Source organism: Lissotriton helveticus, chromosome 11, assembly GCF_964261635.1.
Source record: "Lissotriton helveticus chromosome 11, aLisHel1.1, whole genome shotgun sequence".
In the NCBI taxonomy this organism is placed as follows: domain Eukaryota; kingdom Metazoa; phylum Chordata; class Amphibia; order Caudata; family Salamandridae; genus Lissotriton; species Lissotriton helveticus.
Genome location: NC_136072.1, coordinates 986624764 through 986652457, shown reverse-complemented (window position 1 = coordinate 986652457; position 27694 = coordinate 986624764). Strand labels below are relative to the sequence as shown.

The 27694-nt window shown below is 42.8% G+C and overlaps 1 long non-coding RNA gene across 1 annotated transcript in view; it reads left to right on the top strand.

The window, feature by feature from the left end:
• Window positions 1-25150, top strand: part of LOC144791404 (uncharacterized) — a 56774-nt gene extending 31624 nt beyond the window's left edge. Inside the window, exons 2-3 of the long non-coding RNA XR_013602381.1 lie at window positions 3753-3809; window positions 24995-25150. This is a non-coding gene — a long non-coding RNA (uncharacterized LOC144791404). The remainder of the gene's footprint in view (window positions 1-3752; window positions 3810-24994) is intronic.
• Window positions 25151-27694: the final 2544 nt, after the last annotated feature.

Below are 27694 nucleotides of genomic sequence, written 5' to 3'. Positions count from 1 at the left end.
AGCACGGGGGAAGTTGTGGGTTACCTGCAGTGCTCCGTTCCTGAGGATAAGTGGGCACCCATCTGGAGGTACTATATGGCAAATGGCCTAGTAAAGGGGAATTAATACCGACATGCTGGCCAGAAGTCAGGGAGGATATACTTGTACATTTCACCCCAGCTCATATTAGGAGAGTTATATCTGGTCTAAACTTAACTCGAGCTGCCGGCCCAGACAACCTACCAGCAATTATTATAAAAACTAATCCCGACTGGTGGGCAGAGTTCTTTTCTAATATGTTTCAAGGGATACTAAAGACAGGATTAATACCAGAAAGTTGGAAAGGGGCTATTGTTAGATCGATACACAAAAAAGGTAATGTAAATTCCCAGAAAAAATACCGCCTAATAAATCTCCTCGATATTGGGCAAAAGGTATTCTCCAAAGTAATCCTAGGCCTGCTAAAGGATTGGGCAGAGGATAACCAGGTAGTACCCCCAGAACAGGGGGGGGTTCAAAGAAGGGCACTCGACGGCGGACCACTGTTTTTCTCTTTGGGCCATCGCGCGGAAGTCGATAGAACAGAGGGGTAATTTATTCTGCTGTTTTGTTGACTTCTGCGCGACTTTTGACCTTGTGAGCAGGGAACAGCTATGGTCAACTCTGGAAGGATACAATATACATGGAGACCTACTGGCGATTATAAAAGCCTTACACACGGAAAACTGGGCCCAGATAATCCTGGACGAGGAGGGTGGACTATCTGGGAGGATCCAGATCGGAAATGGCTTGAGGCAGGGGTGCATACTTGCCCCTCTGCTTTTTTCCCTGTTTTTGGCCGACTTACCAGCAAAATTAAGAGAAGTAAAAGGGGCTAGCCCAAAAGTGGGTGGTAATCATGTCTCGTGTCTACTATATGCAGACGATCTAGTGATTATGGACCTGACGCAGATAGGTCTCCAGAGAAAACTAAACATGTTCAATGAATATTGCCTAAATAAAAAGCTAATAGTGAACATGGACAAGACCAACATTTTATGCTTCGGTAAAAATAAATCCCGGTTCCCTTGGTGTCTAGGCACAAATCTGCTTGAGAGGGTGAATGAATATAGATACCTAGGAATCTGGTTTATGAGTAACCTTAAATGGTATACCCATCTGGAGGCACTTAAAATGAGGGCATCTGCCTTGGTGATGGGACTAAAAAGATTTAACAGTGCTTATGGAGAAAATTCAGATAGGCCGGTCATAAAAGCCTATTTAGCAATGGTCCCCCCCCCCAATTTTTGTACGGGGCAGAAGTGCTTTATTTAAGTGAGAAAAAAGACTGGGATAAAGAAGAAGGAAATATCTTTAAAAACTTACTCTCACTGCCAAAATCCTCTATGATACAAGCTGCAAGACTTGAGTTGGGAATTACCTCTTGGGCGGTAACTGCCTGTATGGCACTAATTCGCTTTTGGCAGCGCCTAGGGTCTGAAGAGCACCAAACAATTTCCCAGTGGTGTAAAAGTGAAATTGTCACTAGTGAGCTGTCCTGGGCGAAACAGATAAGAGCCGCACTAAGGGAAGCATATGGAGAGTTTGGTTTAAAATTATGTCCGCAACTAAGTCACCCAAGCATAGCTAAGAAAGAATTAAGAACACTGGGAGCTGAGACTTCCCGCACAAATGATAGAGAGTACCTCTTGCGGAATGTTTCGGTGTCACATATGACTTTGGCTTGGGAATCTAACAAACAGTACCCCTATTTAGATAGATTGCCGAGCTTGCACTTAAGACGGGAGGTACTAAAAGTGCGAATGGGGATAAACCCCTGCTATGGGAATACTGAGATAACATTTTTTATGTTGAATAAAAAATGGTACCTGTACTTGTTCGTTAGGTAATCATTGCGATATTGTGCACATTTTATTAGATTGTACGAAGTTTTTAGATTCTCGGAAAGAGATTTTATGTCCAATATTTAAAAAATATATGATCAGAAATAGGATGCAAGCTGTTAGCCTTCTAGTTGAGATGACAAACCTAGACATTGCTTGTGCTATTGGGAAATTTATGAATAAGGTCAGGGTGTTCCTCATGTGTACAGAATAAAAATATTTTTGGAAGGATCGGGAGGGAGATGAAAGAACTGCCCGACCGAACTACTCGTAGGTGGACATTTGTATCTTGTATGAAGGAAATGTGTATTTTATGATATGTATTTATACCATGTTTTAATAGGATCCTGGCTATATTGTAATGGTATTTTATATATAGGGTACACTTTTATGGTTGTAACTAACCAAATAAAGTTTTCTACTGACTGAACTGCATTTTCAATGCTTGTTTGTAAATACACCTCTTTAAATATTTTTATATATCTTTATCTCATTGGTAGATTGGTGCTTATTATGTCATCTGTTAGAACGTTCATTTATCATATAAAAGACGTTATCGAATGTTCGTTGGATTTGATCATTTGTGAGCTGTTCGCCACATGTTCCTGTTTCCACCTGCGTGTGGGACCTTACGATGTTACTTCTTGAATAAACATCTTTATTCTTCACTTCATCCTCGTTTCATGTCTCAACAAATTGGCGACAAGTTATATTTAAGGAATCCGGGCCCACAGCAGTGAATTCTGCAGTGTACTGATCTTCGTACGTTCAAAGAAATCCGAACGTAAAAGGAGGCTTTCACAGATGACCATTTTAACTGGAGCGAGGTACATGCATAATATAACTTTACTGAAAATATTTGTGAGTGAAAAACTTACAGGGAGCAAAGATCGTTGTGAACGTTGGAATCAACAGTTGGTTTTATGGGCATCGTCTGAGCAGGTAATGGTGTACAGTGACGTAGTACCACTCGCATAATATTTTGACAGCGCATTTGTTCTTCAGAGGCTACCATACTTCAAGCACGTCATTACGTCTATGCGTGCCACCATTTTGTTATGAAGGAAAAAACGACTGAGAGTAAAAGCACGTCGGAAATCGAACAAAAGGGTTGAGTCGTGTTTATTGGTGAGAAATTTACTAAATTAAGCGGCACAGAAAAGTTTAAAAACATAAAACAACAAGGAAGCATAAATTCAACAATTAATATATTGGGGAAATGATTTTATTAGTGGCATTGTACATTAACTTTGGTATTTCTTATTCAAAATAAATAACAATTAAAACTTAACATGGCACAAAGCAATGCAATAAGTACACCTGCACATTTTTTAAGTGAAGCAGTAAAACCACCTATGAGATGGAAGCACTGGCATAGAACATTCGAAAATTATTTAGTTGCTATTGATGGAAAAGCATACAACGCTGAAAGAAAAAAAACAATTATGTTTGATTATTAAATAACGTAGGGCCGGGCATTTTTAACAGTCTGACAGAATATGAAAATATGCCAGGGCAATTTATTCTACTTGATGAATATCAAGAAGCTGTTAGGTGGATGGAGAACATTTTCTGAAGAACCTAATATAATGGTCGATAGATACAAGTTTGCAATGTGAAAACAGAATGAAAATGAGACCATTGAAGAATACATTGTGGTTTAGAGTACTGGCATCTAATTGTGAATATAATGAAATGGTCGATACATACATTAGAGATCAGTTTGTTTTTCATTGTTATTCTAAAGAGATTACAGAAAGACTTGTGGGTTGTTGCACTTCATGCCTTCTGGAGGTTATTGATATAGCTACAGGAATTGAGCTTTCTTTGCTATCTTCTAAAGTTCTATCAAATGAAGCAGCATATTGTACTAACATTTTTGCTTTGCAGGAAAAGAAAAGAGTAGAACACAGGGGAGGAAGAGAAAAACAAACAGAGTATATGAAGGTAAAACATGCATGTTATAGATGTGGATCCAAAAATTCATCTAGCAGCTTTTTAGGGTTGTCATGCTATTGGCAAAAGATCCATACAATGTAAAAAAGTAGGGTATTTCACTACTTCATGCAAAAATAACAAAGGTAATATGAACAGTAAGGTAAAAATTAACAACATAGAAGAATTTAATGAAGAGATGTGTTCTTATATTGTTTTAGCAGTTGAAGGACATGATGGAAACATTGTTGCACCTCTTCGTAAAGTGTATATTGGAAGTGTAGAACTTCAGGTATGGGGTGACTCAAGATCACGCATTACTATATTTTCAGATACTGTTTTTTACAAATTATGGGATGAGGTTGAGTTGGAAGTAACTGACGTAAATCCAAAAGCTTTTGGAGATTTTGAGATAGATATGGTAGGATATTTAGAAAACAGTTTGAAATGTAAAAACAGTTACAAATACAAAAATGTATGTTCAAAAAAAGGACGTAACATTGTTGGAACCCTTCAGTAGGTTATGCTATGGTTTCTCAGCGCCGGGACGCCCCGTTGCTGGGGCAGCTGTCGCGCTTCAACAAACTCGTAACATAACATAACATAACATTTGGCAAAACTAGGTGTTATGTTGAAACCTGGTTCCAAAGAACCTGTTGTTCTTGATAAAAAATGTTCAGGTAATATTCAAGTTTCAATTGTAACTTTGGATCTACAATCTGTACTAAACAAAAATCGGACGTTTTTAGAGAACATATTGGATGTGTAAAAGGATTTGAACATAAGATAAAACTGAAAGAAGATGCTATACCTGTAACACACCAGGTTAGACCTGTTCCTCTCTGTCAGAAAAGATTTAGAAGACTTACTTGATAACATTTTAAAGAAGGTGTATAAGATTCTAATGACTCATCTGAATGGGTTTCGGCTATTGTCGTTTCTAAAAAATAAAATGGTGAAATAAGACTGTGCGGATTTAAGGTCATGGAACAGGAACATTATTGTGGATTGTCAAGAAATTTTAGCTTCCACATCTGGTTCTAAATGTTTTTTGTTGATTGATCTCAAATCGCCATATCATTAGATACAATTAGCTGATGAATCTAAAGATCTAACTACCTTTGCGACACCTTTTGGTGTTTACAGATATGTGAGATTGCCGTTTGGGTTAGCGTCTTCTACTAGCGTTTTTCAAAAGTTAATGGATTTACTATTTAAACATGTTCCAGGAGTTGAGAAATTTCTGGATGACATATTGAATCATTCTTAAAACGATGAAGAGTTTAATGAAAGACTTGATATTGTTTTATCAATATTAAAAGAAAAAGGTATGACTGTATCTAAGAATACGTGCAAATTTTTACAAAAAAGTATTGATTATCTCAGATATTTGTTAACTGAGGATGGTATCAAACCAAAAAATTGCTTAATTAAAGCTATTAGAGACTCATCAAGACCACATGATAAAGACACATTGAAGTCTTTCATGAGACTTAGTGAGTATTTTATTTCTGGTTATGCAGACATGGTTGAACCTTTATGTAAACTTTTGAGGAAAGGGACAACATTTGATTGGACATGTGAACAATAAGTAGCTTTTGAAATGATCAAAAAAGCAATTGTTCGAGCACCTGCTTTACATCCTTTTTATACTAATAGGCATAATGTAATAACAGTAGATGCCAGGTGTGTTGGTAGCTGTCCCGTTTTTAGTCAAAAGAAAGGTAACAAAGAATACACCATTGCATACATATCTAGCAGACTAAAAGGAGCAGAAAGGTTTTATAGTACAATCGAACGTGAAACTCTGGCCTGTGTCTGGGCTGTAGAGAAGCTAAAAATTTACCTATGGGAAAGGAATTTGAAATTATAACAGATCACAAACCACTTACATACATGATGAATGGAAGTGGTAGAGAAAATGGTAAGGCGTCATTGAGATTAGTCAGACATTTATCAAAACTACAGGAATATAATTTTACCATTAGACACTTTCCAGGTGGTCTTAATTGCCGTGCAGATTTTTTTATCCAGAATGCCTGTACAGGATACTGAAGAAGATTGTGTAGAGGGTGCTGAATGTGTAGGGGCACACATTGATGCAGTTGAAATGTGTGATGGAGCTGTAACTGAATTCGGATGGAAAGAAAGTTTACAGAAATATATGGTTTTACAAAAGGTAATTGACCATGTAACAGGGAAATGGCCACCACAGAGAAATTTAAATCAATGATTGTAAAGGTTATCTACAGGTAGCAGATAAGTTGAGTGTTTTGAATGAATTTTTGATGAGGCATGATTTAGCTATACCACCATTCATTGTAAGGAAAATACTTATTAGTATTGCTCACAAGGGTAACCCTGGAACTACAGCTACAAAGAATTTGTTAAAACAATACCATTGATGGCATGGAATGAATGTTGAAGTTAATAAGTATGTGGATTTTTGTAAAGAATGTTTGTGTGCTGACAAGCAGTAGTCATTGATTTATCTGGACAGTTTGCTATGCTAAATATTCTAAATACATGCAACAAATTTATGGTTGTGTTGACAGATTATCATTCAAAATGGATTTATTACGCTTTTATTCCCAACATCACTACTGATGTTGTAATTTTTACAGAAATGTTTTGCCATTAAAGGGCAACCAAAGATAATTGTATCAGACAATGGTACCCAACTTGTTTCTGACAAAATGAAAAGATTTTTGAGTAATTTAGGAATTAAACAGGAGAAGCCTGCACTTTATAGTTCCTCGTCAAATGATCAAGTAAAAAGAACTAGCAGGTTTTTAAAAAGGAGTCCAACTGGCAATTGCATCCAAATTGCCAATAAAATAATTTTTAAGAGAGAAAGTACGTTCTTACAACAATATTATGAATACTATCACAAACTAACTCCATTTTAGTTGATGAGAGGGAGCGAATGTATTTCAATGCTCACTCCTAAATTTGATATCAAATTCAAAAATGATGAAAAAGATAAAAGTATAGATGAAGAAAAACTAAAAGTAAAAGAGAAAATTGAAGAATGACAAAAGATGAGTAAGAGGCAAGGGGCCAGATGTAGGTAATTCTATTTTACCGACTCATAAATACCGAATTTTACCGATTCGGTATTTATGAATCGGTAAAATAGAAGTACCGAGATGTAGGTAAATCCAGATGTGGATTTACCGAATCTTTAAAAGTCGGTATTTACTGATTCGGTAAATACCGACCGGTAATGCCCCATTCATTCCTATGGGCTTTGAAGCCCATAGGAATGAATGGGGCATTACCGGTCGGTATTTACCGAATCGGTAAATACCGATTTTGACAAGGGTGCAGGGGGTGTCACTTTGACACCCTCTAGCACCCCCAAAAAAGGTTCGGGGCCATGTGGCAGGCATACCTGCCCTAAGGGCAGGTCTGCCTGTCATATGGCACAGGTGTGCATGCACACATGTGCATGCACACCTGAATCGGTATTTTACCATCAAATTGAATTTGATGGTAAAATACCGAATTTGTAGGGCTTGTGGGACTCAGAAGAGTCCCACCTACATCTCAATTTTACCGATTCTGTAAAAATACCGGTCGGTAAATTTACCGACCGGTATATTTACCGAATCGGTAAAATTACCGAAATGGCCTGTTTCCTGCCCCCTACATCTCAAAAGCCAAATACCGGTCGGTAACGGCCGAATTCGGCCGTTACCGACCGGTATTTGGCTACCTACATCTGGCCCATAGTGATGCTACTAACAAAACTGTTGTGAAGTTGGTAACTTAGGATGATTGTGTTATTGTTGAAATTCCAACAATGGTACAAAAAGAAGAATCTAAATATACCAAACCATACAAACTGTTAGAGGTTTCTAAAGACTCTGTTTTCTTTGGTGAAAAAGGGTGGTGGAGCAAAAGTGATGTAATCAAGCTCAAACCTCGACAAGAAGAAATATTACTTTCATGTAAGAAAAATTGTAATTCAGTTAAAGAACAAGAGTTATTGGATATTACTGAATATTCTGGTTTTGAAGACTTATTTGGATCTAATTTGGAGACAAGCAGAGGATGTATTAATGAAGAAGAAATCAAAGTATGTTCTTCCAAAAATACTAGTATAACTTTAGGTAATGATTTAGAAACTAATGATTTACCTTCTGCCAATCAATCCATTTTTAGGTCTCGCTTATGCAGCACGCGAGCGCTGCTTATGAGATGACCTCTTGGAATCGCTCAGGACTTTTTGGGAAACTCGTACATGTACTGCACTGTTCCCAATGAGACCTTGTGCATGTGTGGCGTTTACCTTGCGGGAGTGAGCAGCGGTGCCATCTATTAGCAATTAACGCGCTCGCTCCCGCAAGGTAAACACTGTACATGGACTGAGCCTACCGGGGCGTTTCTGGCCGCAGAGTGCGCGTTGCTTTAACTTTTGCGGCTGTAGAGCCACGCTTGTCTTTCAGCGCTTGACTGTTATAATTATGGACTTACCATTCCCAGCATGTTTAGTTTTGTTTACTTAAACATTAACCCCTTAAGTGCTGCCGTCGGCCAACGGTCGTCACGGGCACTACCTCCCCAGTGCTGCGTGCGACCGCTGGACGTCCAGTTCAGCACCGGATAATGGACAGCGCAGCACTGGGGAGGTTTGTTTACTAGCTCCCAAGTGGTTAAAAACAACATCCAAAACGGGACTTGACAGAAAGTTACCGTTGTGGCATTGAGAGCCACTGGGCAGTTGTGTCATATATTGATACAATAGCACCCTTCAGAAGGTCGAATACTCCCTCGTCAACAAATTGCATCTATGCCAGCCATTTACACACCCACGTCGTTTGCACCCAGACTAGTGGACAGATCGCTCCTTTTTGCTTGGATGAAAATCGGTTTAATTGAAGTAAACTAACTACATTCCCAACAATGCATTACATTGGAAAATGGAAGCCCAAGACTGTCACAGCATCCCGTTGACAGAGGGATCTACAACCAGAATGCCAAACACCAAACTCACACTCACCTGCGAAGGTCAATCACACATTCAAATGTTGTTTGCACACCAGCTGTTGCGCTGCAACAGACCCCCAGACACAGCCCGTGTGTACTTGTTGAGCACAGCATGCCCAGCGTTTCTGTACTCTGTAAAGGGCGTGCTGCAGACTGTGGTACACAGGGCTTTGTTGTACACTCGTTTGAAGACCCCTCCAGCACCTACCACCGGACCCCTCCTTCGGCAGGCCCCGGAAGGTAGGGAGCCTGAGACCGTAGACAATGATACTAGGTCAAAGGGAAATCCCTGGGTATACGTTATGGCAAATGCGTATTGCGTTACTCTATAGATTCTATTCAGTCATGCACATTATTCGTCTACACCACTCAAGAAAAAGGTAATTTAAACAATATAAGTAAAAATAGATTTCCACACTAAAAGTGAACGTTCACAGTCTTTTTATTATCGTTCTAAAACATGAAGACTCCTCTTCACACAAATATATGTTAAAATTTCAAAGAAAATTCTTTGAACAAATACTTTAAAACAGCACTTTATGAGTCAAATACCATAAAGTCACATCGACAGTTAATAACAAATCATCACATACTTTATAAACATAACAGTATCACATTCATTGAAATTATATGACAAAAATTGAAGGATAAAAAGAGCAAATAATCAATACAAGTACAATGCAAAATACTATTAAATCCTTTTCGCAAACCCCCCACCACTGTGGCCTTAAGATTCTCCCGCCACTGTTTATCTAGATCCAATGGTCTTTCTTTTATATTGGTGATGCAAAGAACAGTAACAGTAATATACAGATATCTGTTGCTTCCTTGACCTTGTTTGGATTCTAAAACACTTAAAAATGCGTCGACGCGTTTCGGTGTTATATCACTTGATGTTGTAACACCTTCATCAGAACATGCCGTCTCTTTGGGGTCACCGGCTTCTAGACTTATTGTTTAAAATCTCCTGTGGGTGTTATAGGAATCTCCCCGGGAAAGCTGCCGTCGGGGAAACCTCCTCCTGACGATCGCTGTTGTTTTAGGTTTTGATATACCTCGCAGTATACAAGGTCTCTCCCTTGTCTTATAGTCTGGTAGGTATAGATCCACTTCTCTCTTTGGTTTGTAAAACTATCTTCATAGAGATTAAAATGTTCTCATGAACCGGCATATGTCTGTATCTCTTGGCTTGGGAACTGGATATGTTCTGCTCAGGATTTCAGTATCGCCTCTGCCACGTTCTTCTCCTTCTGTCAGACAGATGGAGAGGATCTATACCTACCAGACTATAAGACAAGGGAGAGACCTTGTATACTGCGAGGTATATCAAAACCTAAAACAACAGCGATCGTCAGGAGGAGGTTTCCCCGACGGCAGCTTTCCCGGGGAGATTCCTATAACACCCACAGGAGATTTTAAACAATAAGTCTAGAAGCCGGTGTCCCCAAAGAGACGGCATGTTCTGATGAAGGTGTTACAACATCAAGTGATATAACACCGAAACGCGTCAACGCATTTTTAAGTGTTTTAGAATCAAAACAAGGTCAAGGAAGCAACAGATATCCGTGTATTACTGTTACTGTTCTTTGCATCACCAATATAAAAGAAAGACCATTGGATCTAGATAAACAGTGGCGGGAGAATCTTAAGGCCACAGTGGTAGGGGGTTTGCGAAAAGGATTTAATAGTATTTTGCATTGTACTTGTATTGATTATTTGCTCTTTTTATCCTTCAATTTTTGTCATATAATTTCAATGAATGTGATACTGTTATGTTTATAAAGTATGTGATGATTTGTTATTAACTGTCGATGTGACTTTATGGTATTTGACTCATAAAGTGCTGTTTTAAAGTATTTGTTCAAAGAATTTTCTTTGAAATTTCAACATATATTTGTGTGAAGAGGAGTCTTCATGTTTTAGAACAATAATAAAAAGACTGTGAACGTTCACTTTTAGTGTGGAAATCTATTTTTACTTATATTGTTTAAATTACCTTTTTCTTAAGTAGTGTAGACGAATAATGTGCATGACTGAATAGAATCTATAGAGTAACGCAATACGCATTTGCCATAACGTATACCCAGGGATTTCCCTTTGACTAAGTTGTCACTGTACCCTGTTCCCTGGTGTTAGTGGGGTACTCTCTCTTGAGTTTAGTGGCAATGATACTAGACCTGATTTACATAATGCTGATTTGGTCAATAATTCAGAGATAAACTATAGAGGGAAAACATCTAGTAGGAATGTTGGAATGCCAAATCACTTTAAGGATTTTGTATTGTTTTGAATATATATTTTTTTCTGTAAGGAAGGGAGATGTTGTACATGTAATTACATTTTCAACGCTTGTTTGTACATACACCTATTCAAATGTTTTTACATATCTTTATCTCATTGGTAGATTGGTATTTATTATGTCATCTGTTAGAACGTTCATTTATCTTATATAAATAACGTTATAGAATGTTTGTTGGATTTGATCATTTTTTAGCTGTTCTCCAGACGTTCCTGTTACCATCTGCATGTGGGCCCTTATGATGTTACTTCTTGAATAAACATCTTTATTCTTCACTTCATCCTCATTTCGTGTCTCAACAAAAAGCTTTCTATAGTTTGCATCTGCACTAGCAGACACGAAGCACTGAAAGATGACCAGCTGGCCTTGTGAGTCGGTAATTATATGTAAAGTAGAAAATGCCATTGAGGGGCAGTTTTCACTTCACACGTGACTGCTGAGACCATAAGGTAGAAAACCTAGCACTACAATGGACTGTTGCATAATCACCACTCTACACTTATGTACTTTTTGCAATGTAGCACTTTTTTGGTGTTACTGTCTCTACCTCTTCAAGGGACAAGTGTCACAATACAAGCACTTTGTGCTAAGTAATGATAGAGTCGTAATGAAAAAATGTAGCGTTTGATTGCCAAATAAAGTCCACACCCACAGAGAGCTTGCAGTAACATCAACTGCTTCCAGCACCTTGCTGGCTGGAATTGCGAGCACAAGTAAGAAGACAACTTGAGAAGAGAGTCTTAGAGACTCTAACAAACGTATGCACACAAGACTATTGGAAAGATAAAGAATGAAGAAAAAAGAAAGATAGAGAAGTGCGAAAAGAGGGCTTATAAAACATAGAGAAAATCACTGAAACAGTACCATATACCGCTTCCATTTGAGCAACAGCAAAACAAGTGAAGAATATAATCATTAAATTTAAGAGGAACTTTTTTGATCCTTGTAGGCATATTAAAATATATATTGCGAAAGTCTTTTTTCTCTTCTTTTCCTTTTTAGGTCTCGGCCTGGCGAAAAGCAGCGCATGCGCTGCTCTGCCATGCAGAGGACCTTTTGGAATCGATACGATTCCAGTGTGCACGCGGGGTGACAAACAAGAAAAAGATGTGCATTCGGGGATTGGATGCTTTACTGGTGGCATGATACACTGGGGACGTTTTTTCTCGCCGCCAGTAAAGCCAGTCCCCCGTGCACAGCTTCTGTCTGCCCTGTAAAGCCGTTCATGACGCAATAACAGGCCGCGCTTGTTCGCTTTGAAATGTAAATCTAATCGTCCCAGATAACGGTGGGAGGCGGTGACAGCACCGCCACCGCAATGCCAGCTCTGTTTGAAGAAGATTCAAAGGTTACCTTGTGGTTCCGTAGTTTGAGCAGAGCTTGTGTCTATCACCAGGAGGTGGTGGATTCTCGGTTATTGCCCTTTAAATCTTTTGTTTAAATGTGCGCCATCACGTTTCTTGCCCAGTTTGTCGAATAAGCATATACCAGGTGAAGCTGGAGTCAGGAGTCAGTGTAGAGTGAGTGCATCAGTGTCACACTCCTTCCCATAAACAAGTACTTATCACACAAAATAATTCTACTCAACTTTTAAAAAACATCTCTGTTGGTAAGCAAAATGGGTATGCATTAAAATGGGCAAAATTGAATCAGGAAGAACTCGTTATAAAGTTAATATCGCATTGCAAGGATATGTTAATGGCTTGTCTTGATGAAACGTCACCACATCAAGGAGTCATAGAGAACTTTTTGGCGATCTCTAACCACATTAAGGGCCTTTTGTGTGCAAAGGTAAATAGGAATAAGGTCCAAAGCAAAGGGTGGTTTGACACCAAATGCACAAAGGCACACACTAAGCTCAAACATGCATTAAAAGCCAAAGTGAAAGATCAGGCTCAAATTAGGGAAGCCAGAAGAAATTACAAGAGCGCTTTAAAGGATAGAAAAATAATGCTGAAAAAGGATGCCTGGAGTGCCCTACACGAGGCCTCGATAGATCACGATAATGCTGCTTTCTGGAAGGCGGTCAATGCGCTGTTTCTTGCCGGGAATAATAAAACCACTATAGAAATCGCCATAACTGAGATGGAGTGGATAACCCATTACTCAAAGAAAGCTGTATAAAAAAAAAAAACATTACAAGCTAACCAGGGGTCCCGGTCAATAGAGGTCGACCTTGAATCACCTCCCATTTTCCAAAAACTGCCATTGAATTTTACTTTGAGTGAGGTAAATGTGGCCATAAAAGCAAGCATGGGTGGCAAGGCACCAGGCCCGGATATATCCCAGTTGATCTTTTTAAACTTAACCTAGAAATGTGGGGCCCACTTCTAACACAAGTTTTTAACGCCTGTTGCACTATGGGTTTTTTACCGACCTGGTACGATTCTACAATCGTTCCCATTTTTAAAATGGGAGACAGGGCGGATCCCGCTTGCTACCGCCCAATTTCTTTATTGGACTCAACAGTGAAGATCATAGGGCGAGTGACTTTAGAAAGATTACAGGCTTGGGCGGGAGAGCAATCCATTATAAGCGACTTACAATATGGATTTCGAAAAGGCCTGGGCACCATTGAACAGGGACTTAATGTGCACATTTTAATTGGCAAATACATTAAATCTGAAGGGGAAAGACTGTTTTTACTTTTTTCGACCTAACGGCAGCATTTGATTGCATCGTTCACGATAAATTATGGCCTATTTTAGAGGGACTGGGGGGCAACGTTTTATTAATCTCTTTCTTAAGTGTGCTCAACATAGTCTCCCACACCGATGCCACAGCTGATCCTCTCCCTCACCAAAAACCCACTGTCGCCAGGAACAACCACGAAGGATTGAAAGCCATCGCCACCTGGATGAAGGACAGATGCCTGTAGCTCAACTCCTACGTCCTGGGAGCCTACCCCTCCACTTGGAACAACTCCTGGTTGCGCTCTGACCTAGGAAGTCTCTCTATCCCCACGAACCACGCCCGAAACCATGGCATCGTACTGGACTCCTCGCTCACAATGGACCGCTTGATTACCATCTTGTAACAGAACGCTAGGAAAGCCTGCGCATTTACAGCTACTTTGCTGCAAGCTGCCTGATTTAATCCGTTTTAAAAGCCCCGTTTTCGCTCATATTGTTTTTTATAATTTACCTGTTTTCCCTTGTTTTTAACCAAACGTCACTCGCAGACTTGCACTCCTGTCACCTTACCCCCACTTTAATTGGTAGATCACCGCGTTTTTCGCGGTTCCCTGCCCTCTGTCTCGTTGTGTGGCCATCTTGGGAGGGGGGACACTGCCGGCGGCGCGGTTAGCGCGATAGTCTTCACGCGCTCGGCGTGTATAAAGGCAGGTGTCTCGCAGGTGAGTACTCTTACCATCTTGTAACAGAACGCTAGGAAAGCCTGCGTATTTACAGCTACTTTGCTGCAAGCTGCCTGATTTAATCCGTTTTAAAAGCCCCGTTTTCGCTCATATTGTTTTTTATAATTTACCTGTTTTCCCTTGTTTTTAACCAAACGTCACTCGCAGACTTGCACTCCTGTCACCTTACCCCCACTTTAATTGGTAGATCACCGCGTTTTTCGCGGGTCCCTGCCCTCTGTCTCGTTGTGTGGCCATCTTGGGAGGGGGGACACTGCCGGCGGCGCGGTTAGCGCGATAGTCTTCACGCGCTCGGCGTACATAAAGCCTATCATGCTGATGCGCAGCGTCATCACGCAGCGTCATCACCGGAATATCGCCGGAGTTTCGCCAGAGTCAAGCCCGTCTGTGCCCAGACGGGCTCAGGGCACGTTACCCTGTCTAACTCTGTGACGCAAATGAACCCTTTTTTGAGTTATCCTAGGGAGTCTTTGCTGTCGTTACGTGTGCCCAAACATTCCAGCTGTAGGTACTGCTGGGTGGAAGGTACCCCGTTTGCACACTGTCATGTGTGCTGTTCTGCTAGTACCGATAAGGACCGGACTCTGCTCTCTATGGCCCTGCTTAATTGCAGGTCACTACCGTGTCATGCCACGGAAATTAACTCCCTCCTCTTAGACCACAGTTTGGACGCCTTGTTCCTCACGGAAACTTGGCTGACCTCTTGTTCTGGTCCGGACATCGTTAAAGCCCTCCCCTTGGGATATTTTATGTTCCATTTGGATAGGCTGGACGGGAGGGGGGGAGGACTGGCTATTATATACAGAGATAAATACGTATGCAAAGCGGTAGACTGCGGCATTAACCACTCTGAAGGCTGTCAATTCTCCCTATGCATATCTTCTACTGTTTCCATTACTGGTCTCCTTGTATATCGGCCTCCTGCTATGCTGGGTAATTTTGTAGACTCCTTCATCGAGGCAGTGATTCCATTGGCTGCCGCTTCCTCCAACTTTTTAATTCTCGGGGATCTCAATTTACATTTTGATGACCCCGATGATATAGTAGCGAGAGACCTTCAAGCCACATTGGGTGCACTTGATTTATATCTTGCTAATGTTGGGGTCACCCACAACAGGGGTCATCAGCTTGATGTGGCTTTTGCCAATTCAAAGAACCTGCAAGCATCCCAGCCGTTGGCTCTCCCCTGGACGGACCATTATCTAGTGCCGCTTAGATGGCAGCTGGAGAAGGAGAGAGACCCTATACCAAGACAGTACACAGTAGAACGACTTTGGTCAAAGCTGCCAGCGGACAGTTGGGCGGCAGAGTTAGCAAGAACCTGTCCTCCCCCTGTTGCTGATCCCATTATTGCTGATCAATATATGGGAATTTGGCTGACTAATGCTTTGGACGTGTTGATTCCAAAAAAACGGAGACCTGTCAGGGAAAGAAGAATTGGCTCAGCTCCTTGGTACACCCTCGAACTTAGGGGTCTCAGAACCTCATGCAAAAGATTAGAACGTGCATGGAGGAGAGAGTTGACGAAAGAAAGGCGAGAAAATTATAAGAGAGAGATGAGGAAGTATAAAAACGCGTTGAAGGATGCCAAAAGGAACTTCTTCAGCGATAGGATCGAGAGGGCAAGTAACTTACCAGGGGAATCCTTTAAAATCTTCAAGGAACTTCTGAAGGCCCCAATCCCGCCAGTTGTATATGATAATCCTAAAGAAAAATGTGAAGAACTGGCTCTCTTCTTTCATTCTAAAATAGAGAAGATCCTGTCCTCTCTGCCTGCAATCCCTCAGACCCCGGACTTAGATGTTAGCCCAATAATTTGCCCTGATGAGCTCTCCTCCTTCGGTCCTTTTTCTGAGGAGGAGGTCATTAAAGTTTTGAAAGAGATGAAGAGTGGATCTCCTAGTGACCCTGTCCCCATGAAATATCTTAAACTAGTAGCTAACACTCTGTCCACTCCGCTTACTGACCTAATTAATCTTTCACTCTCTCAGGGCATAGTGCCCCAGAGATGGAAAAAGGCAGTGGTGAAAGCACTACTGAAAAAAACAGGATTGGATTCCTCTAATTTGGCCAACTTCAGGCCTATCTCACTTTTGCCCGGCTTCTCAAAAGTTACAGAGAAGTTGGTCAACCGCCAGCTCTCCTGTCATCTAGAGTCACATCACTTGTTGGGAGACTCCCAGACTGGCTTTCGTCCCGGTCAGGGGACGGACACTGCCCTTCTGGCAGTAGTGGAGGAAGCAAGGAGCATTCTTGATACAGGAGGGTCAGTGGCAGTGATCCTCCTGGACTTGAGTGCTGCCTTTGACACCGTAAGTCATCAGGTGCTCCTCCAACGCCTGTCAGAGGTGGGGGTGTCAGGGACGGCCCTAAAATGGTTGGAATCCTTCCTTTCCGACCGCTTTTACCAAATTTGGGAAGGAGCAGAGCAGTCGACCCTCTTCCCTCTTCAATGTGGAGTCCCGCAGGGCTCATCTTTGAGCCCTACCTTATTTAATATATACATGACTCCTCTTGAAAGAGTGGTCGCCCCCTCAGGAGTAAAGATTATCAGCTATGCTGATGATACTCAGCTGGTGGTAGGCCTCACCCAGCTGGGGGAACAACCCGAGGTTCTGCATGACTGCCTTGTAAATGTCCATCGTTGGATGTCTCACTCTGCACTAAAGCTCAATGGAGAAAAAACTGAGCTGATGCTCCTAGGCAAATCTAGTCCCTCCATTATTGCTAGCTGTTGGCCCCGGTCTCTGGGTGATCAACCATCTCCCAAGAAGGAGATCAAGACCTTGGGAGTTTGGTTGGATGAAGATCTGTCCTTTAGGACCCATGCCAGGAAGACCACGGGGGTCTGTTTTGGGCTGCTGTGGTCAGCTCGCAAGGCGTTGCCTTTGCTCCCTGATCCTGCAAGGAAGCTGCTGATTCGCGGTTTAATCTTGTCAAGGCTCGATTATGGAAACGCGTTGTTTCTCGGTGCCCCCGAAGCGACTTTTAAAACTCTCCAACAAGTACAAAATGCAGCCGCTAGACTGTTGTTGGATGTGCCCAGAAGACATTCAGCTGCCCCGGCCCTGAAGACGCTGCACTGGCTCCCAGTTAAGGAACGGGTGAAATTTAAAGCGTTGTGCACGGCCCACAAAATTCTACATGGTAAGGGCCCTCCCATTCTCTCCACCATGGCACGCCCTTACAAGCCCACACGGCCCTTGCGTTCGGATCAAGAACATCTTCTGCAGTCAGCTAGAGTAAGGAAGGCTCGCTCTGGAGGCAGGCGTTTCTCGGTGCAAGTGGCGGCTTTATGGAACTCCCTGCCCCTTAAGATCCGTTCAGAGTCCAAGATCCTTCTCTTCAGGAAACTTCTTAAGACTCATTTGTTTCCTGTGTAGCGTTGAGCTGAGGTTTTTCTCTTTCTTCTGTTTCGCGCCGGGATGCTCTTGGGTAACTGAGCGCGCTATAAATTTTGTATAATAATAATAATAATAATTAACACTGTCTCCTCAGGTTGCTTCAACACACTCCATCTGCTTCGAAAGACCTTCAGATGGCTCCCCACCGAATCCAGAAAGACAGTCACCCATGCCCTCATCAGCAGCAGACTCAACTACAGCAACGCACTCTATGCCGGCGTCACCCAGAAACTCCTCTGAAGACTCCAGAATGTCCAGAACGCTGTAGGAAGACTAATATTCAACATCCCCCAACGCAGCCACATCACTCAACACCTCCCCAACCTCCACTGGCTCCCAGAAGACAGAAGAATAATTTTCAAACTCTTCACCCACGCATACAAGGCCCTTCACAACGCTGGACCCTCTTACCTGAATCCCTGCCTCTCATTCCACGTACCCAACCTAGACCTCGGCCCGCCCGCCTTTCTCTGGCAACTGTCCCATGAATCAGCAAAACCAGAACTAAAGGAATGTCTTTCTCCAACTTCGCCTCCAAGACATGGGACACCCTGCCAATCCACCTCTGGAAATCACCCTCGCTGATGCAATTCAGGAAGGACCTCAAGACCTGGCTCTTTGGATGAACTCAGCACTTAGTCTGATCCGCTGCGCCCCCTGACCCCCACTACAGCGCCTTGAGACTGTCACAGGTGAGTAGCCGTACTTTACAAACCCTGATTGAACCCTGGTTGAAGGGTTTCCCACTGCACAGTGAAACAGGACAGAACTGCAACAGGCAATGCACCCTTACATGCTTCCTGGGCCCCCAGTAGCGGGCAGTGCCATCCTCCCTGCAGTGCCATGGGGATGACCCCCGTAGGGCACATCAGGAGCCAGGAGACCGGCCAAAGTTGTGTTGCATCCAGGTGTGGTGGGGAGGGATAGCAATCACCAGGCAGACTCTGCTGAGCTTCCCACTGGCGTCAGCAGGTTCAACCAATGGCCCCAGCACCAACAGCAGCCCGTCCAGCTCACTGTAGAGAGCCCATCTGGGCACAACAATAAACGTGTCTTGCCTGGTTAATATATTGATTCAGGCCTCCGTGTGTATGGAGATGCACAGGAGCACTAGAATTAGGAATCGAGGCGCCCGCAGGTCTATAGTCACTGCTCCACAGTTCAGAGCAATGAAGGCGACAGGTCCCACGCATTCTTTGCTGGCATAAATTACCCACAATCCTAAATCCCACTGTTCGTGACAGCATGTTGGTGGCCGGCTGCCCCGCCGCAAACAAGGGGGACAGTCTCATAGGTCTTAGGAACGGGAATGTTATTGTTTCACCATACTTCGGCCGCACCCACGAGCACCACCAGCCAGAACTGCCCGGTAGGGTGAACCTCATATGAAGGAAGGGGGAGGCCGGGCGCTATGATCCAAGGCCAGTCGCCGGGCCGCTGATGGGACGCAGCCCAGACAGGCTTGCAATAGGAGCTGGGCGGTCCAGTCTGCTGGCAGCCAGGCACAACCCCACCAGAGGCCTTGCACAGGACAGCTTGCCGGCACGCAGCACTCAGGCCCCTGAGGAGGCGCTGACTGCACCAGGGGCGCCATGGCAAGGAGGAAACAACACTGCTTACCTGTGTAGTGCAAGAGTCCAGCTGCACTCAGGGCAGGAGCCACATATGCACCCTTGTGGCAGGCAAACCCCAGTCTCACCGAGGCTGGCCCCGGAGCCAGGGCTGTGTGCTTGGGCTGCGTTGCTCCTCGCTGGCACTGCGCCTGTCAAAAATGGCTTGCCTGGTTCCTCTCCGCGTGGGCTGTTCACATGGTGAGTCACCTCCGGTGGATGGCTCCGTGGGGGTAGGATGGATGCAGGTAACCTTGGCAGCTCGTGCAGAGCCTACGAAATCGAGCCCACTATTTCGTTATATAGCCACACCCTCCCACACAACTGCAAAGTTGAATATAAACAAGCATGGTGGAAACGTGTCCCACGTCTCTGCTGAGAGGCACTGAAACTCTGGTCTTGGGCGTAGCACAAGGGAATCCTGCTGATGGTGAATCATTTAGCTGGTTCTCTAAACACTAGAGGCACAACCTGAGTTGATGTCATCTTGCTGACTACGGATGGTGCCTCTGCCTGAAGGTAGTAAAGAGCATCTATGTTTAATGGGGTGTGCACCACGTTGATCTCTTTGGCACTCCTTCCAATTGACATTGCCCGAAGTTTTGTTCCCTCTAGTATCCAATTCAAGGAGCCGTGGGAGACACCATTAAGTTTAATTTTCCCTTTGGCTACGAGTTTACCACATACCCTTGATTCCTCTGGTTCTGGGGAAGATCAGCCAGTCCAGGCCCAAGTGATTTTAGTGACTCTGGATTTGTCGAGATGTGTGTGTGAGACACAGACCTTTTGCACCTCTCCCTATGTTCCTTACCCTGTCTTACTTTCATGGTAAACCTTCTTTCTCAATCGGAAGGACAGGTCTTCATCTGAATCTCCAACTCTCCAGAGTACTCACTTTCAAACATGAAGACTAAGCAGATATATTGGACTGATTTTCAGCCACCTGAGCTTTTAAAGCATGATTATCTGACCTTTAGAAATTGGCACTTTCCTTGGCCCAGGAAGGGTGTGCCGTGTGTACAGTAAAAGGGTATCTAGTAGGCTTGTCGACTTTCCTCTGCCTTTGGATCTAGTGTCCCTTTTCAAGCCCCCCTTTGTTTTGAGATTCTTGAAATTTCTGATTCCCTCTCACTTCCTTTTTTATGCCAAGTTCGAACTGATCCTGATTTTAACTTTTTTAAGTTGTCTCTGTTTGGGTCTTTAAATAATTGTTTCTTACCACTCATAACTCCCAAGACAGTTTTTAAGTCGAGCTTTGGCAGCGTGCGGTTCACTCCTCTGTCAGTCTTCTTTGATGGCTCCTCATTAGTTGGCACTCTCGATACATCACATCTGTTTTTCGCTCGGAAGCCCCAGCCAACTACAGTTTCCTTAGGCTGTAGCTGTTGTTTGTTCCTTTGGGGACTACTTCAATAAAGCATAAGTGTTAAAGTTTGAAACATGAGGCTGCTGTAATCTGTCGCTTCCATGCTGTCCGCTGCCTGAGAGCAGCCTTGGTGGGACGCTGCCTTATCCAATCTCCTAGCCCCACCCCGCCTTTTCCCAAATGTTGCCACAGCGCACTTGCGCGCTTTCTGTTTTATAAAGGCGGCAGGCGCCTTACTTCAACTCGGCCACCGGCACCGTAAACACTTTGTTTCCACCGGGTCATGCCGTACTTTCAGTTTTATAAAGGCGGCAGGCCCCTTACTTGGCCTTGGCTACCGGCACTGTAAACACTTTGTTTCCACTGCGCCATGCCGTGCTTTCAATTTTCTAAAGGCGGCAGGCGCCTCATGTAGACTCCACTGCCGGCACCTTAAAAAAGCTAAAAGGCAGCAAGCTACTTACTTAAACTCAGCTGCCAGCACCTTAAAAAAAAAAAGGCTGTAGTCAGTGCTTCCTCCACTGCCTGACAGTCGGATGTTTATTAAACTGTTACTTTACGGCCGTCACTTTTTCCTGTGTTAATTAGTTTTTTGCTGTTTTTTATAGCGCAAAATCAACACGAAGGCATTGGAGTGCTTTACACCAGCATCAGTTACATTACCCTCCCCCTCGCCACAGCTGCTCTGTCTTTATTATTTACACGTGCACCAGTTACACTCTCGCCCCTTGCCAAAAGCTGCTCTGTTTGAGCAGCCCTAACTCCATACAAAGCGGCTGGACATATCAGAGAACAGAATGCCACCTCACTCGTTTCTTGTCCACAACGCCTCAGGTCGGGGCACTTTCCGCTGCTCTGGAGCTTACACAGCAAGGTAGTTTACTTCTATTTTTTACACCCGGTTTGGGGTGTTGCTTTAGCCTTGGCTTGCATTTCTACTTCTTTATGGCATTGCACCATGAGCACACAGCACTGGGAGTATACATGCACTATTGTGACACTCTCAGAGCTGTGCTCCCACATCAGCCTAGACAGCTTCCTTTGCATGTATGTATAAGGGCCCTTGATTTAGCCGTTCGAAAATATAGAACTGTTAACACGTTTATAGTGTGAAATATGTGAAGCTGAGTTTATTAAACCCTGTAATTATTGAAAATATATGGGCGTGTTTCAATATTATATTTACAAGAAGCCGGCAGCACAGTAGATACCCGAGGAGTGCCCTGGTTACAGGTCTGTTAAAATGTTGAGGGCGGGGAAATAAGGCATATTACAAAATATTAGGTAATAATATACAGCAAGAGCTTTTTCTATGCTGATTCCAACATTTTTCCCCAAGACTTTCATTTCGGGATTTTGGCTGCTTTCAGGGGCCTAAATCTCTGTGTGACAAGCCAAAACATGCAATTCTGCTAGGAGTTGGCGCACCTATAGGAATTATACACTTTGGGTTGTCACACAGATTATACCTTTTAAAAGGATTTACCACGCCCATTGGAATTTACAGGTCATTCAAAATCAATGGCAAAGTCTTTAAAATCTGGAAGCATGAAAGCACTCTTTGTCATGGACATGGTGGCACTTATATATACTGTAGGTAATGATAAAATGAACATGTTATATTCTTTTCGGCAACCACGGATGTTTATTGTGCAAGTGTGAAAGAGTTGTTTTATCTTCTCTTTTGTAGATATTGTGTTTTAAAAGCAAGTGGCTGGGTCTTATAAAATAATAGGTCCTTTTACTTAAAAAAAAACATGGCACTTCCAGTGTGGGACTGCTGGTGCTAACCTGGTTTTCCAAGGTACGACCTGTGTTGTATTTCTTTTTTAAAGCTTATGAAGTTCTCTTTATGTCACTGAACATTAAAGTATCTATTCCACAATGAAGACCATAGTTGTCTTTAGTCACCTCACTCTGGAGTGTATGTTGTAGTGTAAAACCAACTTATTGCTCCGCAGTCCACTGTAAATTGTGAAATGAGGTCATTTGGATGACAAAACCGTACCAATGTGTCATGTGATATTACCACGACATTTATGAAAGGGGCGTGTATTATAGTAATTGTTCTTCATCATACAGGATGCTGGTAGGTTAGCGGTAGCAGCAGCAGGATATTTAACATGTTATCCATCAATAGCCCAGGTTTCATTTAATAGAACTGAGTCTCTCCTCTTGCCAAATGACCCCGTTTTATTAACTTCAGTACTCTAATTCTCTTACCCTCAATGTACCCATGTTGCTAAGCATTCCCACCAGAAATGTTATATTATAAATCAGATATATGGCAAGCACATTAACTACACAGTTTGTTACTATTACCTACAATCTGCAAACTTTCACTCAGCGCCACACACTTCCAAGCCGCACCAATCTCCCCAGCACTTTTCCATTTCACACCACATAATACAACTACATAACACATCACATACATACAATACACAACAAACAATTCCGCATCACACCAAAAAATTCAACAGCACACTACATATTTTAACTCCACTACATAGCACTGCACCACAATACCGTACCACATAATTATTGTCCATAGCACACAATCCTACTCCACATAATTCATATACACTAAACACCACATAATTTCTAACCGCATATTTCCACTGCACAACATACCACATAAATCCACTACAAACCACATGCATCGCGTCCAAAACACATACGTGAAAAACATTCACATTTATTATGCCAATACCTCTAACTCTTGCAACTGCGAGACCTATTGCATTGCAAATGTTTATTCTTGTTGCCATTACTTTAGGCAATAGTCAAGCCCAGAGTCCGACTGGAAAAGAAAATAGCCCTGGGCAGCATAATAAAAGTGTCCACTATCAATGAATTAGGTGCTTAAAAAGTACCCGATGTTTGCAGAATGAGGACATTTTGAACTTGTAAAGGCACATGGTATATGTGTTCTGTAAGGCATGAAGACTGCATGGATATAAGATTGCTGCAGTCATTGTTTGTTTTAAGATCAGGGAAATCAACAGTTAAAACCAGTTCAGCAGGCCTTAAAACAAGCGCACATGCAGCCAAAGAAAATAGGAGCAGACACTGACATATCAAACCGGCGTTTTGGGACTGGCCAGATTGCCCAACAGGCCAATCGGACCCTGGTCAAGCCACCTTTTAAAACTTTTTACCCTAACAAGCATGTTCCCAGAACCAGAGCCGCTTTCATCTTGAGGTAATGACCCCATTCTTCTATCTGCAGTAAAGGACTTTAGCCTGGTGGATTATCATGTGTATTAAGATCTGATACACAATGGCCCCTAAGAAACCTCAGAGGATATTAGGGTGCACTCAAAAAGAGTCAAAGCTTCAAAATCTGTTCTCTCCAGGTAAGTCCCTGTAGGCGGCATTTGCAGAGCCGCTAAATGGGCTTCCCTCCACACCCTCGCTACTCCTCTGAAATCTGTAAGCTACAATTGGCTAATTAAAACCATTTAGTCATTCCTAACATAAACCTGCGAAGCAGTTATGCTAACTACTTTTCGCTCACCAGTAAAACTCGCTTCCCGCTGACTTGCATTCATTTTTATTGCATCTCTCATTCAAAACAGTTTTTTAAATGTCACCAGGTTTTACAAGAACTGCACCGATGAATAACCACACTCTTTCTCTCCCTACAGAATATTTGCTGATGTAAATATGTATATATGATAAATATTTCTACTGTTCTGTTGTTTTTGGCTACCATTGAACATACCTATTTTCCATGTATACATCCACCTAAAAACGATGATGATCAATTTATTGTGGTATTGTAACTGTGTACAGCTTTTTAAAAAAAAAAGCTCACGCCACTTCAGAAATCCCTCCCAAAAATAAATAAATACAAATAAATAAGTCAAGGGTACGTCAGCGTTCAGAGTTCCTTGATGTTAACAGTTCTCCAACTTTATATAAGCATAGTTTGTGATAGCACTCAGGCAAATCTGCACAGGACGTTTCACTTGTGTGTGTGTGCTTTCAGTAGGGCTGTCTTTGGTGAGGCTCCGTAGCATTAATGGTAGATTGTGATTCTTCCTTCTTTCATTTTCTGATTTGTTCTTCTTTTAGCTGTTAATTATTGATCAATGTGCAGTGAGGTACATGACTTTCATTTAAACAGTACAGTTCAATTTTCTCTTAGGTGATCTGAGGAACTTCACCTCTAATGCAAAACATCAAGAACAATTGAAATCGTTGAAAAGGTCAAATACCGAAGTACCTGTTTCATCAAAGAAGCACTACTTCGGTTGAGACTCATTGACCTAGGAAGCTTCAAGTTTCAAGTTCATAAACATAGACTAGCATTCAGACAAACCAACATAGCATTTCAGAAAGGTATGTGCCTTTGGTAAGTCACAAAGCACTGTGGTTGATGTAGTCCTTGCTGTTTCTTTGTCACTCTTATCTGTACAGAGCTAATCAGTTTTGACTGTACATTGACCTTATTTTATGTTGATAGTTCCCCAATGTTGATGTTGCCTCAACAGGGAGATTTCCACAAGTTGTGATTGATATTTGCTTGTCACAATGGCACTACCTGCCATGCCACAACAGTGCAAGATTACCTGCCCAAATAATTTCTTTGAGGTGTCTGAAATGAGAAGAGTTTTTCCAACCAAGACAAAGGGGATGCTTTTGTCAAATTGTGGAGTGCTACACAGATCTACACTCTACCCACAACTGTTTAATAGTCATTTAGCCATTTAGTCAACCTTCGCAATAAGATTCTATAATGAAAGTTGGATAGAAACCATTGTGGTGAAGTTAAAGGACTCCAAACTTGTGATCTTACTAATGGGAGCTGTTAGAAATTGGGTCTTTAGTTGGCAGAGGTATGCACCCTGTCCAAGTAGGGACCACAATCCTAGTCAGTGTAAGTCAGTTACACACCATAAATTAACCTGTGCTTACCCTCCCGTAGCTTGGCACAGATCAGGCAATCTTAACTTAGGAGGCAATGTGTAAAGTATTTGTGCAACACTTACAACAACAAAACAATGAAAACACTAAACAAAAAATTAACCACCCCAGGTTAGAACAATAGAGCTTAATTTAATTAACAAATCAAGACAAGAATGACAAAACTCCAATAAGTAGAAGCAGAGTTATACATTTTGAAAGAATATCTGCAAACATAGTGCTTAAATACATAAACCCACCTGGGACCATCCGATGCACTTGGCCGGGTCAAATCCAAAAGTTCAGGCAGTCCGTGATGGAGAGTGGGTCAGACACAGAGACCAACCTTATGCTGCTGAAAAAGTACCTTGGTTGGAGGATGGGTCAAAGTCGAGGGTGGCGTGCAAGGACCAGGGAGGTGATGCGTCGGTTCTGATCCTTAGTATTTGTAGGCAATACTTCCTTGATGAGCCGTGCACTCAGAGAAGTTTTGTCGTGGAGCAGCCCTGAATGTAGGCGATGCATTGTCGTTGAACTGCGCAGCTGGCGATGTGATGTTCTCCTTGGCAGCGTCGAGGGGTGATGTGTGAGTTCCAACTGGCGTGACAACGGGACTGTGTGGATTTGTTTGCAGGTATTGCACAGAAACCAACTTCCAAGGGCCCAGAACGGGATTGGCACCACTTGGCAGGGTAGGACTCACAGTTGGAAGAGTCCAGGTGGTATAGCAGGGTTGTTGGAAGCCTTTGATGTCCCCAGACTTCACAGGGCTTGAAAAATCATAAAAATGTTACTAGACCTGCAGGTCTAGTCACTTGAATACGCTACTCGACCTGACTGTGATGTGCTTGAACCGTGGTTTCATCCCGATTTTCACACAAAACACTTTACAAAATCCTCTAACTTCAGACACAGGCAGAAACGTAAATGTAGAAAGACAAACTGACTTTTGACCTCTGTTTCTGAAAGCAGCAAAATATGACAAGATAACAAGATTTAAAGGTATCTTTATTGTCCATTCACTTTGTGAGAAAGCAGAGCACCTGTTTACAGCTTGCCAGAATGGGCGAATAGGGCCTAAAAATAGCTGATCCTGATTAAATCTGGCTTGCTGTTATGAGTGGGTGAGTGGATTTATGGAGCCCTGCTTCAGAATAGGAGGCAAGCCAGGAAGCCCTTGGAGTCACTGTTTCTGAGGATATAGAGGTGCAGGGACAGCCCTTCTCACTCACAGGCAAGGAGGGCAGAAGGGCAGGCACAGTAGCGTATAAGTCCAGCACAGTGACAGTCCTTTCAGAAGCACAGCTGTCCTTCGTCCTGGCAGAATGTCCTCAGGCGCAGAGGTGTACTGAGTTGGTGGTGTCAGAGGTCCAGTATTTATACCGAGTTGTGCCTGTGAAGTGAGGGAGAGTTCAAAGAGCCATTTGGAGTACAAGGGTCCCTGGCCTTCCTGCCCAGGCTCCAGACTCTCTACAGGAGGGTATGCAGCTCTCTGTGATGGGACATGGGCAGTCTGTTCAGGTGTAAGTATCAGCTCTTCCCTCCCATTCTGCCCAGGGAAAACTCCTCACGTTCCAGGAATGCAAGGCACAGTATGCATTAACTGATAAAGAAGAATATTACTACTTGCAGATAAAACATTGGGTACAGCAGCCCCTGGTGCAGCAGGCTGCTACCATGGAAGTGCTTCCTATAGAGAGGTTCGCACAATCAGGGTCCTCTTCCAAGGGGTGTATCTCCTTCTTGTATGCTCTTATCCAAGCGTTGAGCCCCAGGTCAACGCCGCGCTTCAAACTTTTTGGGAACAATTTGAAGGATGCCCCGTTGGAAGATAAGCAGTGGGAATACTTGGGCAGGGATATAGCGAAATTCAATCGTTCCATCTACCTCAGGGAAGCCCACTATAAAATCATGTACAACTGGTACCTGTACCCTCAGAAGC